Source organism: Falco cherrug, chromosome 4 (genome assembly GCF_023634085.1).
Source record: "Falco cherrug isolate bFalChe1 chromosome 4, bFalChe1.pri, whole genome shotgun sequence".
Taxonomy (NCBI): domain Eukaryota; kingdom Metazoa; phylum Chordata; class Aves; order Falconiformes; family Falconidae; genus Falco; species Falco cherrug.
This window is the reverse complement of record NC_073700.1, coordinates 92,497,151-92,507,428: the sequence shown is the minus strand read 5'-3', so window position 1 is coordinate 92,507,428 and position 10,278 is coordinate 92,497,151.

Genomic DNA, 10,278 nt, shown 5'->3' with positions numbered 1-10,278 from the left:
TACTGGTAAAAATCTTTACTTGAAATGAAGGGCTCATGCTTGTGATAATGCATTTGTGGAAGTTACTATGCCAGATATAAAATGTATAAGAAATAGAATCAATATGAATAAATATCTAGCTATGAGTACTCTTAGTAAGAACATCTTGGGAAAGAGAGAGCATGAAATTAGGAAAAATACTCAGTTTTCCCCTTCTAACTTAGATAAATGTATGACTGTTCTGTTCCATGAAGATGTATGTCTAGTTTGCTTTTTTTCACCCCCCTATCACAAGGTTCATAATTTTTTCTATATTAAGCTATATTTCTGGTCTCGTCCACAACTTCCAACATTTATTTTTTGTGAGGTCAGTATAAAAGAACTCTGTTATACCATTTACATTTTTCAATTTCTAAGTCACCTTCATTACACCATTTAAGAAGACTAAGAGTCACCTTCCCGGTACCTTTAAGAAAAACTTCCATTTTGTACTGAGATATTTTTTGAAACTAATAAGAGGAGCAGGGAACATGCTGTTATGCCCAGTATGTTTTATAAGTGTTATGATGTTTTGCTGGGTCTCCTCCCAATGCTGGACAGCTGCAACCCATGTGGCAACCAAGGCTAGAGTTTTACAGAAAAGTATTTTAATAGTTTCTCTTGGGACTTTGCTTCATCACGTTCTTTTCAAAAGCTGAACATGACATATTTGCAGTCACTATACGTCTCCCAGATTTTTATCTATTTACAATTATAGCTGGGGGGGGGGGGGGGGGGGGGGGGGGGGGGAGTCTTGTACTGTTGCAGGGAGATAGGGAGAAAAGAGGCAGAAATAAAAATGCCAAGCAAGGGATGGCTGATTTTTCAAAGTCAGTTTCAGCCAAAGCTGATTCCTCATAAACAACAAGACGCATTTTTTTTGCACCTGGTTACCTCTGGAGATTAGCATTTACTGACACCCGCTCCAGTTTTCACATCAACCTAGTAAGATCTAAACCTCTTCTGCTTCAGCATGCTGGTAATCCACCTTGCCAGCCCCAACAATAAGCTACAAACCTCCCGTTCTGATCGCAGTGCTGTACAAGAGCAGTAATAATAGCCTGAGAAGTGACAATGAGCAACTCTGTCTCGGAAATACTTTGACAGTAAGCATCAACTTACTTTGTTGACTGCTTCAGCCACTCAAGCACTCAGTTTACAATTACTCACCATAACTGGTTTTAAATACCTCACTCAAGGTTGTTGGAACAGGTAGCTAAGGAAGATGCTTAATTCCTCCACCACACGTGGTGTGTATTTTAAGTCTCCATATTTGTCATTATTTACATAACAGTTCATGTAAATCTGGAAAATATTAATAACTCTAGCCTTTTAGGACGACTCTCCAGATACAGAAGACAGAATTTTTTAAATCCAAAAAAAACATAAAGCTAAAATAAACTTGTTCCTAAGGACTAAGAAAACCCCCAATGTCTTTGAAAATGCCGGTCTGTCTCTCTTTCAGCTTGTTACCAAAGAAGAGCAGATTTTGAATGATTAGCCCCAATGAGTGAATTGCCTGCTGGGGTTTATAACACTAAAATACGTTTCATTTATAAATGAAATGGTTTTTCAGCTTGCTGTCTCAAAGCAATCCCCATGCTCTACTGTCTTATGAAGTATCAAATTTTAACATGGTGCTGATGTTTTACACATACTGACAGTCTTGTTTACTAAATACACATATCGCCAATTGTGTTATCCCTAACCCATTATAATCTCTATTGCCACTAAGCATTATCAGTATTAATAACATCCACTAAAGCATGGAAAATACAGCAAATGTTTACTCAGCTGAAGGTCATGCTCTCTGTTGACCTGCTCCCCACTTTATGTCACTGAATTTAGGGCAGCGTAAATGGACAAGTGCAAGACAAGAGTGAATTTGCAGCCGATTTTCTACTGTGCCACTTCTCCAAGTCCTGTCCTGCTTCAATCACAGGCAGCTTCACGCACAAAGGATTTACATGCAACTCCATTGCAAGCAAAGATCTACTCCAGTTTGACCCAAAGCCCACTGCAGTCAAAGAAGGTCCATCCTGACACTGTACCAAGCCTTCACTGTCCATAGCACATTTATAATTATTAACCAGCAGCAGTATCAGCTAAAGCTGTTTGAGTAACAAACCCCTAGATTTTCATAGATAAGAGTCCTTTCTATTAAAAAAAAAAAAATAATCAGAGAAATTAGGTTCCCTGCTATACTTTGTGGGATGCTTAAAATAAGCTACAAAAATGGTACCATTCTTTATTAAATGTTAAGTGGTTCTGAAAGAGTAGTTTCTAGGGGGGCCCCGTTTAATTTCTAAACAGTCCCACTGGGTTTCATCTGTTCTGAATTCCATGGGGAAAGAAGAGATAGAAATTGCATTAAAAAAAACCAAAACAAAACAAAAATAATCTGACAGTGAGAGGGGAAAATATCTTGCAAGCACTGTTCCCTCCCCAGGAAAAAAAAAATTAAAAAGGATGATTTAAACAAAAATTAAGGACAACTCGCATTTGAATATTATATCTTTGGGCACAAAGCCAAATGCAGATGCATCTAGCCATGTTTTGGACCGAGGCCAAATTCTCTCAGTCCCAGTTGTTCAATTTTATAGCGAGTGAACAAAAGGGGGGGGGTTGATATAATATGGTCGTTTGGTAACCAATGTTTGGGGGCTTGTTAAGGTGCAAGTGAGGGTGTTTATGTGAAAGGAGAGCATAAAATTAACACTGTGTTCTTCAAACCAAAGGATGATCTGTGTCATGTAGCGCTGTATTTTGCGATTATTTCTGATAGCAGCAGGGCAGCTTAGCACAATGATTTACAAGCGAAGACGTCGTGTCAATCCACTAGGTTTCACTTCAGAACCATCTTGAGAAAAATCAAATCTGGACACAATACGCAGTGACAAACCCCAATATACTGCAGCAATTGTCTTTCTACCTAAAAACCAAATGCCTAAACCAATGTTTTTGTTCTTCTCTCATAGTACTGCTAAAATAAGTCGAACCGTTAGCAAATCCCAATGTCTGGGAGCATCACCGTGTTAATAGTGGGGTTTTGCTCCAAACTGTGATGTGGTCACTGGGTCCCCCTGATCCAGGGGATGAGAAGGGAACCCGATGGCTCTGGATTGGGGTGGAGCAGAAGAGATGATTACCAGCGACATGAGGGACACACACCCTCCCTCTCCCCTCCAGCCACGCTAATGTGTTTCACGGTGTGGAGGATCACTGAGTGGGGAAGTGACAGCTGCAGAGGCAGTACCAGCCACTACAGACCCATGGGATATTAGCAGGTACGTTAAGGCTGATCCCGTCAGCATTAATTTCCTGGCTGTCCTCTCTGCAATGGGAGACTCTCCCTGGAAGGGTTTTGGGGCAGCAGAGGGGACGCTGTATGTTCTGGCAGGTACCCAGAGTGACTGGGATCAACTGAGGCAACAAAATGCCTCTGTGCCACCAGCCCGGACCCCCATCGCAGTGACAGTTTGGGGTAGCTGCTCCTCCAAGGGTGGAAAAGAAACCCTCCCTCTCAATGCCTACTGGGAAACTAGTGAGCAGCTCAGTTAAGTGAGTAATAGTAATGATTAATAATCCTGGGGATTTGTAGCTGGAGGAAGTTAGTAGACTAGCTGGCCGGAGGGAGAACACAGAATCTTTTTGATGCTTGGTGTACTTACTTGGCCAAAAAACCCCCAAATTTTACAAGGGGAAACATGGAGTCCCAACTTCCGCAGTTGCTCTTTGGCCAACCAGAGAAGCAACATGACAGCCAAAGGGTAAGGGTGGGCATTGGAGCATGAGCAGAAGCAAGCCCGCCCCATTACCCAGGGCTGGCTCTAACTCCAAATCACCCCCCTGTGAAGGAGGGGAAGGGCCAGGCCAGCCCATCCATCACTGCCACGGCCGGCCCCAGTGGCTCAGCAACGCCTGCAACACATCCCTGCTCCCAGGCGGAGACAAACAGGTCTTGGAGGACCATTTTGAGAGCTCTCCAGGCTGTTCTCAGGCACACTTCTCTAAGCCTAAATTCAGCCTGAGTACAGGCGGCTGCCTCACAGTTGAAGTCAATGAAGCTGCATCCACCTACACCGGATCTGAATTGACTCTATGAATAGATATGTACAGGCTAGGATATTCAAATTCTGTGGTTGCCAAAACTAGACATCTGTGTCAAAGCATTTGACAAGTGCACTGATATATGTCAGCAAATTGCCTGAGGTACTTGCTAAAAAACTACAGTAACTTTCTCATCCTGAAATACTTCATCTGCACAATGATTAGAAAATGGCTACAAAGACAAAATGCTAATAACTCCTGCCTGAGAATTTAACTGTGTGCTCGTATTCAAGAAATGAGGCTGCAACTTACATTGTTATGTTAAAAAACAAAAAAACAAAAAAACAAAAAAACAAAAATCAAAAAACCAAGGTTCAAATACAGGACCTTCAAAAGCAGCTTTATATGTCAAGGATCTCAGTGGGATCTGATGGTAAAGAAATACTTCTGCAACTTACCAACTCAGCCTGTAACCACTCCAGGAAACTCGAGACTCTCACGATCATCAATTCCAGGGAGCAATGTCTGTGCAAAGTAACATTGACGGGTCAAGTGCCCTGTCCTGTCCTCTGGCTTAATAACAGAGTTGTGCACCAGATTGGTGCTTGAGGAATCCATATGCTGACATTCTGCCTCACTTGCCTCAGCCCAGGCTGCACTGCTCATCGCTGGCATGTCTGGACACCACATTCGAGCGAGGAAAAAAAGCCAAATTCAAAAAGACGAAATCTCGTTCTGTCTCATTTTATTATCAAGGGAGCTCAGAGCTTCTAAGGCATGGGAAGGACCACAAGCAAATTCTGTGGAAAGGAAAACTCGAGCCAGAAGGATAGCACCTCTGGTTTTTCAAGGGGAGGGGGGATGTAGCTTGGATTCCAGCAAGACACACATTATATATGTTCCATTTTGAAATGAAGATGGCTTTACTTCTAAGTATATGTCAATAAATGTGAGCTGTTAGAGAACACCAAACCAACCCAATACAGGTTTTTGATCATTAGGATTTGTACTATGAATATATATTTTTATTTTTTCTCTGGGGGAAAAAAAAATAAATCTTAACTCGGAATTGCTGCAAAACATCAGTTCTGGGCTTTTCTTATGCATTCACTGCTTCAACATTCAAGAAAAAAACCCAAACACCAAAGCCAAAGAAAAACCAGCAGATATTTTGAACCCAGCCTGAATAATTAAACAAATTATGTAAAAATAAAAATGAGAAGGTAGTGACAGGGAATAATTAATAACAGGAACATATTTTATATAACAACTGAGACAAGGTAGGTCTCCAAAACCAAGCCCACACGAAAAACAGTTTTCCTAACAATATGAACCCAGCTTGAAGAAAACTTGTTAGAGAGCCTTTAACAACCCTGAGAAAAGAAAATTGCCCCATTGCTCTGCAGTTGTGACATGGCTGTATCCATTCTGAATAACAGGTACTATCTCTTCACAGCACAGGCAGCTTATTTAGAGCTGTATTGCTCAGGATAGCTGTATTTCAGAATTTACAGTAGCTTAAACTATGTTGCTCTGATAGCTGCAAGATTTAGTTGAGTAATTTTATGCAATTGGCAAATAGGCAGAAACAGTATAATTTAACATTTATGAATTGCCAATCTCCTCATATAAATCCTGTAAGGAACGCTGCAATTATCAAATTATCTAAAGAAAGCAAATTGCGATTTGGGATGCTGCTTATTTGTTAAAGTGATTTATAAATGAACAGAAGCACATCAACTTAAAGAGTTTAATCCAGCAACTCAACAAAAAAGTTACTTTGTCTAGCATAGGTGGGTTTGTAGTTGTGATACATTAGGAAATTTCACTGTGTTTAATGGCCCTCAAACTCACCTTTTCTCTGGAAAATGAACCATTGAGATCTCTGATGGAGAAGTGCCTAGGAGCCCTTTCTGGAGCCCAAGGTGTAATGCAATCATCAGCCACATACATATATACATGCCAGCTATACCCTGTTTGGCTGACTCACGTTCCACTGAAGTTTCACACAACCCAAATTCAGCAACCTGGTGTTTGTGATTTGCCCATTCAAATGACTCTTATCAAACACCTAACGCTCACTACAAGGTAAAGAAAGCCTTTAACCACCTTCCTTTCTCTTGCCTATAGGCAACAGCACCTCCTCTTGCCCCATCTCACTGCCAGGGCTGCTCAGAAGTGCTTGATCGGGCAGCAGATGTAGGACACCAGAGCAGAGGTGCAGGCAAAGTTAGTCCTAGTTAACGCACAGGGAGAGAAGTTTCTGCATATGAGAGGAACTGTGTGAGGAGAAGCCACTTGCTCCCTAAAATTTGACATGTGATTGCTTAAATATTGGATCAAGGCCACAGTTTGGAATGAATCAACATGCAGAAAAGCCCAAAACTTCTTTGAGCCACAGATACACAGAAATGTATGTACTGATGAAACGTACATAAATGCTAAATGTATACAATAAGGTGGAAAGTACCTAATGTAATAAAAAATGTATATAAGCACACATAAATAACTGCATTTCCTGTGCTAGCAGAAATACTTTACCTACAAGGACAAGCTAAGAATTTCAGTGGAATGCACTTGCACATTGTCACCTATTGTTTAGTTACGTAAAAGCTTTTCTTGGAGAACTATATGTGGGGATCCATGTATCTCATTTGGACATGATCCCAGAAAAAAAAGCAGTAAGAATCTGACAGTTTAGAAAAATTACTTCCATGCAGTCTCTTGCATTGCGTTCATCGCTATAGCATCAGAACCTTCCAGTAGAGCAGTAAGCAACATGGCTAGTGTGTCACACATTAGTCCTTTCTTCCTCTCCCCCAAGGTGAAAATTGCATGTGGTGTTTTCCTTTTGCTTTGTCTTGCACACACAGACTGCTGGGATTCATTTGTATTGGGGAACCTAGGGTGAAAGACTCGTGTAAACATCAAAGATTATAAACTTTGTGATGGTACTGCATCTTTGCGCAAAAACATTATAAACCCAGGCAGAAATTAACTTCGTCCTTTGAGTAAAATTATCTTTTTGCTTCATATACAAAGTTCTTCTCTCTTGTTGACCTACCCTAAGTACTTACTGCAGAGAGCACCTGACAAAGGCTGAGTCATCAGCATTGTAAGAAATACAGATTATTGGTGAAAATATGGTCACATCCATGCACTAGAATTCTTAAGAGTCTAAGCTGGACTCTTTTCCGTTAGCAGACACGCTAATTTACTTAATGAAATATTGAAACCACTTACACCCTAAGAAGAGCTTGTCAACATTTTCCCAACAAAACTCTTCCAACAGAAAAACTGGTGTTCTGACTAAAATTAAATTTTTTACAAAAAGTATCTACTTTCTAAGGAAATTTTGCCTGCTTCTTGAAAAAAATAAAAACATGAAAACTTTGTGAAGCCCATTCTCTGAAAAGTTCTAGTCACAGGCATAAACTTAGCTTCTTTTCACACATCTTGACAATGTTTAGATCTGTTGACAGTGTTGTTATCAAGAAATGCCGAGGGGACACGGACAGAAATCTGTTTCATGTAGCTCATTTAAGTTAATACCTTCTCCTACCGTTTGCTATCCCAGCACAGCCAGTATGTCCAGAAATAGATGGAAACAACCGTGTGCAAAGGGTGGCTGGTGATAAATCCATCAAAATTAAAATTCAAGGTTCGAAAACCTTGACAACAGGAGGGATCCAGATTTGAATTTGACAGTAAAATAAAAAGAGCAAAATTCTCGTGATAAGCACTTCCATGGCGCTCTGAGGGATTTAATCCTGGACAGCTGTGTCACAACCAGGTGCAGGTGGTCACTGCTCTCCGAGAGGACCAAGGGGCTTGCTGTCACCTGTGGGGAGTCACTCCCATTAGGCTAGCAACACCCTGCTCCTGCAACCCGAGGCCAGAAACAATAGGACAACACCTACATACAGAAGACTGGACCAGTGTTGAAGCCTGGAAATTTATTTTGGCCTTTTCTCTTTAGCGTCTAAACAATCTCCGCATTTGTTTGTTAAGGTCTTAGATTCAAAGTCCACCTCTAATTTAATCAGCATCGACCTGCCGTATTTATTCTAACTTAATAGTGCCCCAAAAAAGCTCATTTTTTTGTTGAATTTGCCTGTTCATTTGTATCATAATAGTCTCTTTTCAATTGCTTATAAAAATATAAAACCAACAGCAACAAAAACCCACAAAAACTCACCACAAACAACAATAAAAAAGCTTTATCTTACTCTAAGTCTTCCATGCTAAATGACCCTTCTGAGACTCACCCTCCTGGAATTTTCAGGCAAACAGCCCCTACGATTCCAAAGTCCAGGTATCTGGAGAAGAGGCAGGAGCCCTGTCTCCACAGAGATGGTCACACCACAGGATCCAGGATGCTAGCCACAAAACAAAAAAAGGTGAAGTCAGAATCTTATGGAGTCTTATCCCCTTCTTTTCAACCTTCTATCACCTCTCCTCCCAGCTGTCGCTGTCAGGTGTATCAGTTCTTCAATCAGGTTGCTCGGGTTTGGGGCTAACTGAGTTCTCAGGCTCTCCTTAACTTTTTTACCCCACCGTGATGTTAGCTCTGCCCAAATGAGGTGTAGTCTTACAAGAGCTCCCAAGGGCTCTAAACACAGGGCTGTTCCTACAGTCTCCTTTCTGGAGGTGTAAATGATTTCTTTAGAAATGAAAGGTTAACAACTGAGCGTCTTGAATACAAGGGGTCAAGAATTGAGACTAATTTGCTTTTCATTGAGTCACCTGGCTTGGAAGATGCAGAGCATCCACACGATTCTCTTATTTAAATATGTTCCACTGTTGTTGTCTTGCTGGTGGATTCCTGAATAAGAGACCATATTGTATATTCACACTGTGCTCTGTCAAAAAGGACAGAAATATGTTGAAGTAAGGACTGGCCAACACATACAGATGCCAAGCAGAAATGTTAAACGCCAATACTGAAAAATGAAGTTATGTGAAACCTCTCCAAGAAAACTCTACAAACATTCATAAGTCACGCAGCTTCCCAAACATCGCTTCAGTCAACACCATCCTAAAGCAGTGGGTCACCACAGAAGCAAATGCCAGGCCCTGTGCAGTGCAAGGCAATTGAGGGCTTTACCTGTCACCCGCATATGTCTGTTGGCTGAGTTTATTTTGCCTTACATTTTGTTAATACCTCCATATGGAGATTGTGCAGGAGAAAACTCATGTCCTCATGGGACACCAGTGCACCCTCCACTGTTTTTGGAGTGCATCCTGTGGAGAGAACCTGGAGCCAGGATTGATGTACTCAAAATAAGTTTCCTCAGTGCTGGGTTGCATTAATCCAGGTTTCAAAGGAGGACTGAATGCACAGTTTCCTGACAAAAGCTTTGCGTGTTTTGGCCATGAGCAGCACCGGATTTTCAAATCCTTCCTTCTCATCAGCCAGGGAAGAGCAGACTCATATACTTGATATTTTGAGTACAAGCTCTTGAAGCAAACCCTGAAACTGCATGTGAGTAAATGTATTAAGCCCCAGGAATGCAGATAGGGAAGTGAAGACATCAGTTCTGTGATTTTTTATATCTGCACTCCTGTCAGCATGAATGCTGAAATCTCTGGAGGTAAAAGTCTGGAGTATTTCACCATCATTGCCAACAAGGTATCAGTAAACTCCATTATGAACCCTCTGGGGGCACAGTAAATGAACAAAAATGTATGTTAGCCTTGGCTGTTTTCTATTGTTAGATGAATGAATTAAATCAAACATGTCTGATCTGAGGGACCGCTTGGGTTTTAAAGTTTGAAGGGATGATAAATGAAGTGTAGCCTTTCTTTCTCTCTTCTCTGATTTTGTGATGAGCCCAGTTGCTTGCTGAGAGAAGGGAGGCAAAGGGAGAGACAAGGAACAGACTCACGCTGGGTTTGCAGTGTCTTCTGCTTGGGTGTCTGTGATAAAAACTGCATCATATGTGTCATCTCTGAGAAGTCCATGTATTGTTTGGTGGCAGGTAATCGTGCATTTATCCTAATGGGTTTTTCTGGGATAAGTAATATAATGTTCTTCAATCAACTGTATCAAATCATTTCCAAGCCTCGATGTTCACACTTAAAAATGCATACACATGTAAGACAGGTCTGACTCTGGCACCTTAGCTACATTCTTTCACTGAATATCCCTGTGAAAGAGCCTCCCTCTGTCCCAGTCATGGATGGATCTTACAAGACCATCTTCCTAAT